Genomic DNA, 13,792 nt, shown 5'->3' on the forward strand with positions numbered 1-13,792 from the left:
AGAGTCTTCCTGGTTGCAGTCTCGGTTCCTGAAACGAAGTTTGAGGTGGTCAGTCTGACTCGGTCAGGATGTCCAGACGGTTTGAAGAGGACGCTGAGTTAGATCGGACTCAAATCCCATGATGAATCTAGGCACCTGCCCACTGGTAAGTCCTTAAGTACCTGAAGGTGAGGGTCGGGATGATTTAGGGGTTCCTCCCGGAGGAGGAGCTGGACATTGGGGAGGATACTCCCATGTCCTTTGTTCAGGTTCGTGCCAGCGCTGGAGCTAACGGCTCCCTGACCTTGTTTGAACTGGAATATGCAAGGAGGGCACCAAATATGCCCTTCCAGCAGACTATGTGGCTCTGGCAAGCGCCCCCATCCCTGCCTAATACATTAAATCTTGTCTGGGAGATGGTCACACGTCCCTGTGACAGGAAACCTATTGTCCTACCTTCCCCTGCTAAGGCATGGCCCAGCAGCAGGAGGGCAGAATAGTGTCTGTGGTAAGCAGCAGGCCTAGGTTGCTGTCAGGCTCTGTAAGATCGGTCCCGGGAGCATGGAATACTTCCCGGAGGAGCCCTGCCGTGGATGGAATCATACCTCCAACACCAGATACGGTGTTGGGGTATGATTCCAACATGTCTGATACCAAACACACCCAGGTTCATTCCAGCCAGTTTAGAGGTGGTCTCGCTGTATCATAATGGCTGATTTAAGTACAATGCCTGGAGAATGGACTCTGGGGTTTGTAGCGGTGGTCTGCTCATGCAGGGCCACCCTCACACTCTGAACCAAGCACCCAGCCTTTGGGACTGAAAGGCCTGCTAAAGGGGTGACTAATAGGTTTCAAGTGCAGGGATGTTAGATATAAGGAGACATATCTTTCGTGAGAGGTGCATGCACCAACTCACACAGGCTGCAATGGCAGGCCTGTAGTCAGAGTTTGGAGGGTCACTTATGGGTGGCATAACAAGTGGTGCAGCCCATGGGGGTACCTAGGCCCTAGGTACCAAGTACCATGTACTAGGGACTTACTAGGGTACACCATCAGCCAATTAGGAATGTACCAAGGTACTCACCATAGCCAATTTAGGAATGAAGCGCAGTGAATGGGGTCCTGATTAGCAGGATCTCAACCAGACTAGTCAGGAAAACAGTATGACACCAGGAAAAAGTGGGGGTAACCATGAACACAGAGCCTACTTTCCCACACCCCCACCTATTCTCCCCAATCCTCTAGTGAGTAGCATGTATAATGTTTTGTCCTCTGCTCGTGCACAGTGCAGGGGAGTAAGCAGCCACCTCTTAGTGTCCGGCACAAAGGCCGCTTTCTAAGACATTGCTATTTGTCACTTGAAAAGTATGTGTGCAAGGTCTTTGAACCTGTGTAAGTGTTTGCCCCCCTTTGCTTTAGGGTGAAGGCCTAGCAGCCAGGATTCAGGGGTAGTTGACAGTATATGGTCTGCGAGTTCCGCTATGGTGGCTGTAACCTCAAGCCATGACACCTGTAGTGGTGGGCACTCCCACACCATGTGTTAGAAACCAACGTCAGCCAGTTTACAGCGCGGGCACTCTGCTGTCGAATCAGGAAACACGAACTTGATACGGTGGGGTAAGAGTTAATTGTAATGTGTGTAGTTAAATTGTGTGAATTAGAATCGAGGGTTCCAGGACAGTTCGCTAACAGGTTTTAGCGCCCCATATGCATGACTTGAGTGGTTGCGGGAGCACAGTGTTCCATCTAGCCAATGCCGTCCCCGTGTGAAGCTGGTGAAAGGTTAATGGTCGGCATTTAACATACCTTCCTGTTGTCTTGTTCTTCAAACAATCATTAAAGATTGGCTGAAGTGAGGTGCTCAGTGCTGTGTTATTGGAAGCCAGCGTCCTACTACCCAGTTCTTTATCTTGGAATACTACTGAGCTATAAATGTTTTATTTCTGTCTGATCTGGGCCTGCACCCGCTCTACATGCCATAGAGGAAAAGCTCCTTTTTCAAAGGAAGAACACTTTGGTGACAGCAAACTTTGCTGCTGTATAACGCAGCTGAGATAGTAAATACCCTTGTGGCATACAGCACACTTTGGATTATTTGCTGGTGTGTTTCACACCGATAATTAATGTTATTTTACATTGTTGGGCTGATACTATGGCATTTTGCTCTCTTCTGCCCTGGTCTCACCTCTCGGGTTTTTGTCAAAGCGCCGGGACACTCTTCGGAGTAGCCGTGCGCTATAAAAGATCCGAATTAACATAACATAACATAACATTTGTGGGTATTTTAAAAGAAGTGCTAAGCTTGTGGGCCTTTGTAATACTGTGTAGTGACTGTGTCATTGCCGGGCATGTGTGAGAGTCGCAGAAGCCACTTTATCTTTGTGTTATGTGCAGCGTACGCTGTTCTGGTGCATTCTCCATCTTGTGGAAAGAATGAGCGCACCTCAGTATTGTTCCATTAAATGTGGCCACAGTGGTTTGTACAGGTGATGTTGAAAAGCATGAGTAGGAGGAAAGACCCATGAAATGTCATGGGAACTATGTGCTTGGAAAATGTTGTTCACAGGTTTTGTGCTGGAAAAGCAATGTTGAAAGCAGGTCTATGCATGTGAGGAGGAGGTGAATAAATGTAAGAACAGGCCCTACCTTGTATGGAGGGCAGGAGAGGTGTAGGAGATATGGACAGAGCAGTTTGACTTAAGAGATGTTTTTAAGAGAGTGTTTCGGGTGCTGAGCATGGTCCAGGGGTGAAAGGGTGCTAACAGGTTTTGCTTTTGTGCACCATCTGTGCTCTTGCTACGCAGATGCTCCACAGCTGTCAACTAGTAGGCCGCCAGGCTAGTGTGCTATCTCAAGCTCTAAAGTTAGAGGTGGGACAACTAAACAACAGACCAGCTCAATCTCCTAGTCCAGCCGGGTTACTCCCACCCCGGTGGCTGATACTGACAAATATTTGAGAGAAGTAAAACCACAAAGTAAATACAATCATTAAACTGCTGCTCTACTGCATAATGTGGGTGTAGTGGATGAAGCCAGGCACCTCTGCGAACAGTAATATTTGATTTATGGCACAACATCCTGATGTCCACCCTTCTGTCTCGAGTCTTCCTGATCCATCTCTTACTCAAAGAGCTGTTCTTGTTTTAACAAAACCTTGACCATATGCCTCTACCTAAAGCTGTAACTAGTGTATGAGTGCTAAGCGAGCGCCCTTTTTAGGTCTCGTATTGGCAGCGCATGCGCTGCATGCACTGTCTCAGCGAGACATAATGTAATCTGTATTGTGTGTGAAACTCTGTGTGATTTGTCATTCTGCTTGTGATTGGTTTAACCATGGCATTGTTGTTGTTCTCTTGCTTTCTGTTGGTTGGTGGTTCCATACCTCACTTCCTTTTTCCTTACATTTAGCAGGAAGCAGCACCGACCAACTACAGTGTAATTCTGCTGCTGGCTGTTATCTACTCTTGTAAGCACTATTTTCGGGATTGAGTTTCTCCCCCTTCAGGCACAAGGACGTTTGTAGTCATGCTTAATGCTTCAGGTCGTGTCGCGTGCTACATCACACACTGTGGCAGCCACGTTTAACATAATACATCACACACTATGGCAGCCACGTTTAACGTAATAGTAAACAGCGTTACTGGATTCTGTCTCCTCGCATGAATGGAGCTGCAGCCAGCGCCTCGCTCCTGGTGACGGTCTTGCATTCCTCGCTTCAGCTGAAAAGCTGTGGAGCTCAGGTTACATAGCCGAAGGACGAATGGGTTACTGTGCCCCACAGAAGGCCAGCAGGGCGCCTGTCAGCTCTCTCCCTGACCGCCCGTGAGTCACGATCAGGCAGCCCTTGTCTTTTCTAGTTAACTTTCTGCTGCTGAGAGGCGTGGCTGGTGGCCGGGCATATCTCAAGGGATAAAGGCTAATCTAAGCGGAGATCAGGTACAGTGAAACTGTATCATCCAAAAACCTACATCATGCGCCGTAGTCCAGACAGAGACCCACACGAGCTATAGTGAAGAATTCTTTCTCATAACTGCAAAACACTGTGACATATTCAGTCTCTATACTGATCAGACTGCTCGCCTTTATGACGGGAGAGCTTTATCCGCCCTTCTGTATTATACTTTTCATCCTGTTTGCAGGACATGCTCTCGCTATTGTTGCCTTTGTTTCATTTTTTTGTTTTGTTTGTGTACTCTATTTAAACTGTATTTCCCCTGGTGTGGTCCGTCTGCTAGATTACCGACTTTGGTGCTGGAAACCAGGGTTCGAGCCTCGAGGTCGCGTCCACATCCTGGGATTCTGGTCAGATCACTTACTCTCCCCGTGCCTGAATGTGTAATGTAAATACGGTGCTCATGTACAGCGCTCCAAACCTTCGGGTCGAGTTCGCGCTATATAAAAGATGCACAAAAAAAAATAAAGTCTCAACCGCAATGTGGGCACTTCGTTCTGCTGCCTCCGCCCCCAGTCCCATGAGATCAGCTCCAACAGAAGCGAGATACACGGCAGCTTGGAGCCTCGTGTTCCGGGAGCTGTCTGTGTGATTTCAGATTCATTGTATTCTCTGCTCAGTTGATTTGGGGGTTTAATGTTCATCTGGCCATGTCTTCATCTGGTCCCCTGAATACCACTGCTCTGGTTGGCTGTTGAGGGGCTCAGGTGCACCAGCTCGACTCTTCAGTTTCCTGTATTCCAATGCCCTTACAGCTCAGGCGACAAACTGGAATGTCTTCTTTCTTTTTTATCATATTGTGAAGACAGTTTTTAAGACACACAACATTGTTGACAACATAAGCAGGAAGACCCATTAGTATTTGGATACAATGAATAACATGTCCATCAATTCTCACAGAAGTCTGTCGTTGTGAGGAGGAGAGGTTTAATTTGGAAGGTTGGTGGGTATGGAAAGTCGACAGGCGAACAGTGTCCCCTGCTAAAATGCAGCAGTTGAAGCGCAATTTTTTAATGTGCTTTCTTAAAAAAAAGCCTATCCCGCTTTGTTCTCCTATGTGTCGAAACATCTTAGAGACATTGAAATTACACAATTATGCAAAATTATCATCTTCTGCCCAGTACATGCTGCACAACATATTAGCACCATTGGTTCTATCACTTCTTTCTCTCATGAAGATTCTTGTTGGCCAGTTCTACAGTTTCTGCTGATTCCAGTTATTGACATATCTGTTTTTCAGTATCAACTGAACTACAGTGGAGAAATTTCCAGTTGATACCAATATCTTCTTGGAACTATTAATTGGTATCCGAGAGAGGCTATTGTTTTCAGTTGGTATCTTTTTTGATTCAATAGTTTCCCCTGTTTTCCTGCCGGGTATGGGCTGCCCAAGGTCCAAAAAGCCCATGTACCACAAGTGATTTCAGGATAACTCTTAGTAACAGGTCAACCACTAGGGTAACAATATGTACAGATTTTGGATCCAGAATGTTACACTTATCTAGGTCAATACAAAAGCTAAGACGTACAACATATTGTGCACATTGCCTATGATTGATGCTCAGTTCATGCTCAATTAATTTGCTGCCATAATTGACATTTCTGGGGAGACACACAATTGATGGACGGAATGCAGAACAAATCAAAACATTCACCCCCAGTCAAGAGATCTGGGTTAAATCCATCATTCTTTTTCTCACCATGCCACACCAGTTTAAACCTGCCCATATGCAAATCAGTCTTGACCCTGTGCCTCATGGGAACAGCCCAGCCCGAACTGCCAAGCCAGGTCCTCCCTGGACCGGAAACCAGCATCCTAGGACCGGTTTTGGGGTTTCACCCCTCTTCAGCCAGGATAGCTTGATTCCAGTGGCACAGTGAGCCCAGGACCCACGTCTGGGCATACCTGGCGCACTGAGGACGAGAAAGCAAAAGACACACAATTGATGGACGGAATGCAGAACAAATCAAAACATTCACCCCCAGTCAAGAGATCTGGGTTAAATCCATCATTCTTTCGCTCACCATGCCACCCCAGTTTAAACCTGACCATATGCAAATCAGTCTTGATCCTGTGCCTCATGTGAACAGTCCAGCCCAAACTGCCAAGCCAGGTCCTCCCTGGACCGGAAACAAGCATCCTAGGATTCATCCATTGCCGAGCAACTTGCCAAGAAACGCACAGTGTGCTTTTATCTTTCACGACTCAGTGCCAGTCCGCAAAGGTGCAAACAAATGTAAAGCAGATAACATTAAGGGCGCCGTTGTAAGAGAGAGTGCGGACAGACCGAGGCCCACGGGAAATGCCCAGGTAACAGGTCCAACTCCTTGTTAACTCAGTTCCAGACCTGTCTTGCTGGAAATAAAGTATATTTTGTCTGTCACCCCATACTGGATTTTAACAATTGACTAATATATATATATATTTTTTAATTCATGTTCATGGCCAAAAGGTTTTTCTTTGCGGCTCACCACCTGCCCTGTCAAAAGGTAGGATTGGCAAATACATTGCGTGCCTACGTATTATGCCGCCTCATGCCTCTTCTTTTAAGCATTCTACACTTTTTGCCTCAAAATCTAATTCTTGTAGGTTACTTTTCATCCATCCTTTCTGCCTTTCTCACTGTTTTGCTAGTTTTCTTTTTCTTCTTTTTTCTCACTTTTTTGCTTTTCTCTCTCTTGGTGAGAAAGTCCGAGGTGCAAAATAAGTCTCGGCCCCCAAAAATGAGTGTCCATGCCCACCAGCCGCAACCACTGGCACAAATTAATACTGACTTACCTTGCACAATATCTGCCGTCAATACCCACAGATTGAGGGAGCTTTCAAAATTCCTGAGTTCGCTCTGTAGTGTAGCTCCAAGAGGTGTCACTTTTAACAGTGAGGCACTTGATGTTCAAGACTTCCTGAGATGGTGCCTGTAATTACAAGTGCCCCGGTGCCAATGTGTGTGTGCAGGAGTACACAAATTATGGGTCACATTGTTTTCAGATAATACTGCACCTATAGTCTGTGGCTGGAGGTCTATTTATGTATTTAAACATTTAATTTTCAGCGTTACTCACAATATAGCGTTATAGCCTGCTACTAAGGCTATGCCCCGGTTGATGGCTGTAAAGCAGACGAGCCACGGCGCACAGGCATTCCGAGGGCGCCTGTTCCCAGGACTGCCCCCTCCTCTCCCATTTGTTAATCTTTCGCCTTGTTTTTACTGGAGGGAGGGGGGAAGCTTCCTCGCATGCTGCGGATTCACCCTTCTTTTTTTTCTGGCTTGTAATTGTTTATTAATCGTCAATATAGCGGATTTCAGCATAAAGAACAATTTTTTCCTCATAATTTTCAGCCAGGTTGGATGAAGCCATGAAAAGTGTTTTGTTTTCTCCCCTTGTGTCTTAGAGAAAAGAATCAAAGCCGGACAGAAGAAAACGTTTCTCTTTCTAACACAACAAATCCAGGGGCATATTTACAAGGGCTTTATCTCCACAAAAGCCACAAAAGCAGAGATAAAACTATCACCTTATTTACAAGAGGGTGCTAACATGCATAATCGCATGTTAGCACCCTTTTTCCCAACGCCTCCCTTTGCATCTCTAATGAGATGCAAAGTGGGTATCACTGGGCGTACCCCGGATGGACAACCTTGCAATTATCGCTGATGTTCACATTGCAATATTTACAAGGCTGCCCCAGCATTTTAGCACACGTTAGTTTTTGGAGAAAACTGCTGTAATACTGCAGAGGTAAGTCTGCTAAAATGCAGACTTACCTATCCCAACATTGGGGTGGATTATGCTGATACGACCCTGTGGGTCGCATCAGCAAGGTTATCGCCGTATTGCAGGGAACATCACTGGAAAACCAGCAATGTTCCCTGCAAAACAGTGATAACCTCGCTATCTCTGGAATTTTTATCGCCCTGGAGAAACGCGTTGTTAATAACGTGCTACCAGGGCGATAAATTCCAGAGCTAGCCTGCGATAACAAAATTATCGCTAAGCACGGCCAGCGATCCCCATGAGTAATAAATAACGCATGCAAAAAAATATCTTCACATATGAAAATGTACGTATGTCACTGGGAAAATATTTTTCTTTATGAAGATTGTTTCACCTTAGTATTTATGAATTTTGAAGTGCCACCTACCCTGTCCTATACTGAGAAATGATTTACTCCCACCCATGTCAGAAGTAAACCCATATAACAGTAACAAACGCTCACACTGGTACAATATGAAATACAAACAAATGTAAGTGATTTTGGCTTCTCTAACAATAGCTTCAATCAAGGAAAAACAAAGTACTAATGACATACCAAAAATGCATTTTGATCAATTTATTTAATCAATTTAAATTAAGGTGGACAATAATACTCACTTGCTGCTCTCATCAGTCCCTCAACTCTTTCATATATACACGCGTTTCATTTCACTTCGCTTCACTGTATGCTCAATTGAGTCCAAGCACCTTGTCTACATTTATATTTTGTATTATCTACACTAACACTACACACCACATACACTCCACATACACTCCACACACACTCCATAACACATGGATAAAAGACTTAGGGCCATATGTATGAAGGCAATTTTGAGATCGCAAACGCCGAAATTCGCAGAATTTCGGCGTTTGCGATCGCAAATCAGCAGTGTCCAATGTATGACAAAAAATACCCCTCGCAAAATAATTAATCGCAAATTTTGCGATTCCCTATTTTGCAATTGCATTTAAGGAATCGCAAATTGTGATTCCTTAAATGCAATGTAAGAAGCAATTTGGACTTAAGGAATCGCAAATTACCACCAACTCATTTCAGGGGTGCAACAGGGTGTCCTTTTGATACCCTGGCACCCTTGAAATAGCATTCTCAATTTGCGATTCTCTAATTGAGAATCGCAAATTGAGAATGTCTTCCCATTCATTCCTATGGGCCTCTAGGCCCATAGGAATGAATGGGGAGGTATTCCTTAATTGCGAATCGCAATTTGCAATTCGCAATTAAGGAATATGTAGGATTCGCAAAATTTATTGCAAATCCTACATACATAGTGTTTTGTGATTCTCAAATAGCGATTTGCAAAAAATCGCTATTTGAGAATCGCAAAGTGACATTTTCAAACATATGGCCCATAGTCATTTACAACGACAATAGCTCTTAATTAAGCAAATTCGAGACCTATTGCATTTCCAATGCTTGTTTTACTAAGTTACTTATGAAAACCTTTGCTGAAATAATTAACATGTGGCGTATTCAAAGCAACTTATGTAAATGTCTGTGTATGGTTACATATGCCATCAAAAGTTTCAAAAATGGTAATGAAGAGCTGTTTATACAATCAATTAGAAATTGTGTATGCACATTCCATTATGTTTCCCTTTAAGTAATTTTAAATCTCTTTACATTCGACAGAAAACAATCTTTGATTGTACAAAATGTTTCAAAATAATGAAGATAACACTGTAAATCTACAAAAACAAAGTCCGAAATATTGAGTTCCAGTATTCAGGAAAACATAAGTGCCGTCAGAGACAGCCGAACTGGGACATAAACTGACAGATCCTGGAAGAAGGCACAAGGGAAATTCAGTAATTCTACGAGTCTCAGCTGTGCGCCTCCATGCCTCAAAACGAAGAAATGACCTCAAGAAAATTAAGACAACACTGATAAACCTCCTTGTGTAAACATGTCCAATACCAGCTTTGATCATGAGGTTGGTATGAGATGGTTACAGCAGTGCTCTGCTTCCTAAAAGAAAAACAGACCACCATTCAGTGCCAGAGGTGCATTGTAAACTGTTTCAGAACAATCCACAGCAACCAGTGAAAAGCGCAACGGAGTGGAGTCAGACAACTGAAGGTTAAAAGAAATAGGGGTTCTGCTGTCTAAAATACAGAGCACTGTCCCAGTGTGCACCAACCAGAAGGACGATGGATCTTTACCTGCAAGCATGCAGAACCATTATCCAGTCTAAAGACATACTCACCCAAAAAGAAGCCTTAAACACATTATGAGTTTGGGGAGTAGTTGTTGACTATTACACTTTATTCTTTAATCTGAAAGCAAACGTGCAAAATATGACACATACATGGACTGCAAGAATAACACAAGTGCTTTATCAGACATGTTGGCCCTTCAGGAAGTAGAGTCAAGGGATGTAAACAAGTGTATACCAGACCCAGAGACACTAACCAAGAGAGAAGTCTCAGACACATGCAGTGAGAGCTTTAGTTTGTCATCAATATTAAAACACCATCAGCAAACACACACATGGAAAAAACAATTCAAATGCACTGAATGTGTAAAGAGCTTTATTCAGTTATCAGGTCTACAAAGACATCAACGAACACACACAGGGGAAAAACCATACCATTGCAGTGAATGTGTGAAGAGCTTTAGCCAGATATCAGGTCTCCAGATACATCAGCAAACACACACAGGGGAAAAGCCATACCATTGCAGTGAATGTGTGAAGAGCTTTAGTCAATTATCAGACCTAAAACACCATCAGAGAACACACACTGGAGAAAAACCATATAATTGCAGTGAATGTATGAAGAGGTTTAGTCAATTATCACACCTAAAACAGCATCAAGGAACACACACTGGTGAAAAACCATTCCAGTGCAGTGAATGTGGAAGTAGTTTTAGGACTCCGTCAACATTAAGGATTCATCAGCGAACACACACAGGGGAAAAACCATTCCAGTGCAGTGAATGTGGAAGTAGTTTTAGGACTCCGTCAACATTAAGGATTCATCAGAGAACACACACTGGAGAAAAACCATATAATTGCAGTGAATGTATGAAGAGGTTTAGTCGATTAACACACCTAAAACAGCATCAAGGAACACACACAGGGGAAAAACCATACCATTGCAGTGAATGTGTGAAGAGGTTTAGTGAATCTAAAGCATTGAGGATTCATCAGAGAACACACACTGGAGAAAAACCATATCATTGCAGTGAATGTGTGAAGAGGTTTAGTCGATTAACACACCTAAAACAGCATCAAGTAACACACACTGGTGAAAAACCATTCCAGTGCAGTGAATGTGGAAGTAGTTTTAGGACTCCGTCAACATTAAGGATTCATCAGCGAACACACACTGGAGAAAAACCATATAATTGCAGTGAATGTGTGAAGAGGTTTAGTCGATTATCCAACCTAAAACGGCATCAGAGAACACACACTGGGGAAAAACCATTCCAGTGCAGTGAATGTGGAAGTAGTTTTAGTGACTCGTCAACATTAAAGGTTCATCAACGAACACATACAGGGGAAAAACCATTCAAGTGCAGTGAATGTGGGAAGAGCTTTATATATGTATCAGGTCTAAAACGACATCAGAGAACGCACACACAGGAAAAATCATTCAAGTGCAGTGAATGTGGAAGTAGTTTTATTGAATCTTCAACATTAAGGATTCATCAGCGAATACACACTGGAGAAAAACCATATCACTGCAGTGAATGTGTGAAGCGGTTTAGTCGATTATCAAGCCTAAACAGCATCAGCGAACACACGCGGGAAAAGCCATGTCTTTGCAGTAAATGTGTGAAGATCTTTTGTCAACTTTCAAAGCTACAAAGACGTCAGCCTCTCTTCAGAATAGAGCAGGATCAATAATGAAGGTCACAGAGCTGCAGCTGTGTGGTAGCCAGCCCGAGTACTTCACTTCAGAAGAGTGCAGGATCAATAATGAAGGTCACAGGGCTGCAGCTGGGCTGCAGCTGTGAGACAGCCAGGCCGAGTACTTCACTTCAGAAGAGTGCAGGATCAATAATGAAGGTCACAGAGCTGCAGTTGTATGGTAGTCAGGCCGAGCACACGGTGTCTGTTCAGCAGGTACGGATGAATAATTAAACTCTCCGACCCACATGCTGTGTGATAACCAGGGCGAGCACGCGGCTTCTCTTCAGGAGAGTGAGGAATCATTTATAAATGTCACTGATCCGTTGTGAATGTGAATGTTGTGTGAAAGTCGGGTTGAACACTAGAGTTTTCTGCAGAACAGTAAGGGATCATTAACAAAAGTCACAGAGCCTCACACTGTTTGATAGCCAGGCAAAATCACCATTTTACATTCTTGGTTGACAATTTTCTAGATGGCTAATGGAGCCGAATTTTGAAATGATTGTTCCACAAAAGAAATGAAAAAAAAAGATTGATTGCACAAAAATAATATATAGCTAGAACTAATCACAATGCTATAAAATGTACACAATAATTACTAGCTTTACATGTTAAAAAGAAATGCATGTTTTTTGATATGTAATAGAATAAAAAAATGATTTGGATTTTGGCATTTGACTGCTGATTGTAAAGAAATTAGATTGCTCCCCTAAACTCAAGATAATTTGTGCTGTCAACAGGTAGTCTGACAGAGGTGGCATTAGAAGGGGGTCCTGTCTCGCCAGCGTGACTGCTGTCAGCAGGTAGTCTGGCAGAGGTGGCATTAGAAGGGGGTCCAGTCTCTACAGCGTGACTGCTGTCAGCAGGTAGTCTGGCACAGGTGGCATTAGAAGGGTGTCCTGTCTCGACAGCGTGACTGCTGTCAGCAGGGAGTCTGGCAGAGGTGGCATTAGATGGGGTCCTGTCTCAACAGCGTAACTGCTGTCAGCTGGTGGTCTGGCAGAGGTGGCGTTAGAAGGGGGTCCTGTCTCGACAGCGTGACTGCTGTCGGCAGGTAGTCTGGCAAAGGTGGCGTTAGAAGGGGGTCCTGTCTCGACAGCGTGACTGCTGTCAGCAGGGAGTCTGGAAGAGATGGCATTAGAAGAGGGTCATGTCTCGACAGCGTGACTGCTGTCAGCAGGGAGTCTGGCAGAGGTGGCATTAGAAGGGAGTCCTGTCTCGACAGCGTGACTGCTGTCAGCAGGTAGTCTGGCAGAGGTGGCATTAGAAGGTGGTCCTGTCTTGACAGCGTGACTGTTATCAGCAGGTAGTCTGGCACAGGTGGCATTAGAAGAGGGTCCTATTTCAACAGCGTGACTGCTGTCGGCAGGGACTCTGGCAGAGGTGGCATTAGAGGGGGGTCCTGTCTCAACAGAATGACTGCTGTCAGCAGGGAGTCTGACACAGGTGGCATTAGAAGGGGGGCCTGTCTCGACAGCGTGACTGCTGTCAGCAGGAAGTCTGGCAGAGGTGGCATTAGAAGGGGGTCCTGTCTCGAAAGTGTGACTGCTCTCAGAATGGCTCTGCTTTCGGCGTTCACATGACTGACAAGGTTTCTTTGAGATGGGACTAGCTCTCCTGTGTTGATGGAGAGAGAAGTGCTACTTGTGATACGAAGACCTGGGTTTCATTTCTTTCAATTCAGTCATATTTGTCCAACCAATGTATCATTTCTTAGGAAAGTTAAAAATATGTCTGTGGCTTGGCACTCCACTTGTTAATAATTCATAAAACTGCAAGAAAATGTTCAGTATTTGTACGTATTCTGCCACAAGAGGGATGTAAACATAGATTTGTCATATTCCAAAGTGACTTTTTTTGTAAGGTTCTTATTTAGTGGAACTTTATATACTGGGTGTTAGATTGTGTTACATGTAGACCAGCCATATCTGTGATGGACGTGGAATAAAGGAGTCGAGTACTAAGAGTTTCTCAGAAAGCTGTCAGCACCTTGGAAGGGTGAACAGTTATAAAGCTAAGGTTATTTAAGGGTTGGCTTTTTTGGCGACATGTTTATGTCACAACCATATCCAGAATGTCGGTCTTCCTATGTCCAGGACTAACCGAGTGTTTTAAGCTTTTTCATAGTATAGAAGGAAGGCTGTTCCTCAAAGTCCCTGTAAGAACATACGGTGCTAAACTTCGAGCAAAAGCAATCTATGGAGCCCTCCACTGGTGTCACTGAGCAGCA

At 44.2% G+C, this 13,792-nt stretch overlaps 1 pseudogene across 1 annotated transcript in view; it reads left to right on the plus strand.

Moving 5' to 3' along the window:
- LOC146838987 (uncharacterized) overlaps positions 1 to 11,494 on the plus strand; it is a 61,673-nt pseudogene extending 50,179 nt beyond the window's left edge. Inside the window, exon 3 of the transcript XR_014960749.1 lies at positions 9,339 to 11,494. The product of XR_014960749.1 is annotated as an uncharacterized LOC146838987 (transcript). The remainder of the gene's footprint in view (positions 1 to 9,338) is intronic.
- Positions 11,495 to 13,792: the final 2,298 nt, after the last annotated feature.

The sequence above is a fragment of the Triturus cristatus genome, chromosome 4_2 (assembly GCF_964204655.1).
Source record: "Triturus cristatus chromosome 4_2, aTriCri1.1, whole genome shotgun sequence".
Lineage (NCBI taxonomy): Eukaryota > Metazoa > Chordata > Amphibia > Caudata > Salamandridae > Triturus > Triturus cristatus.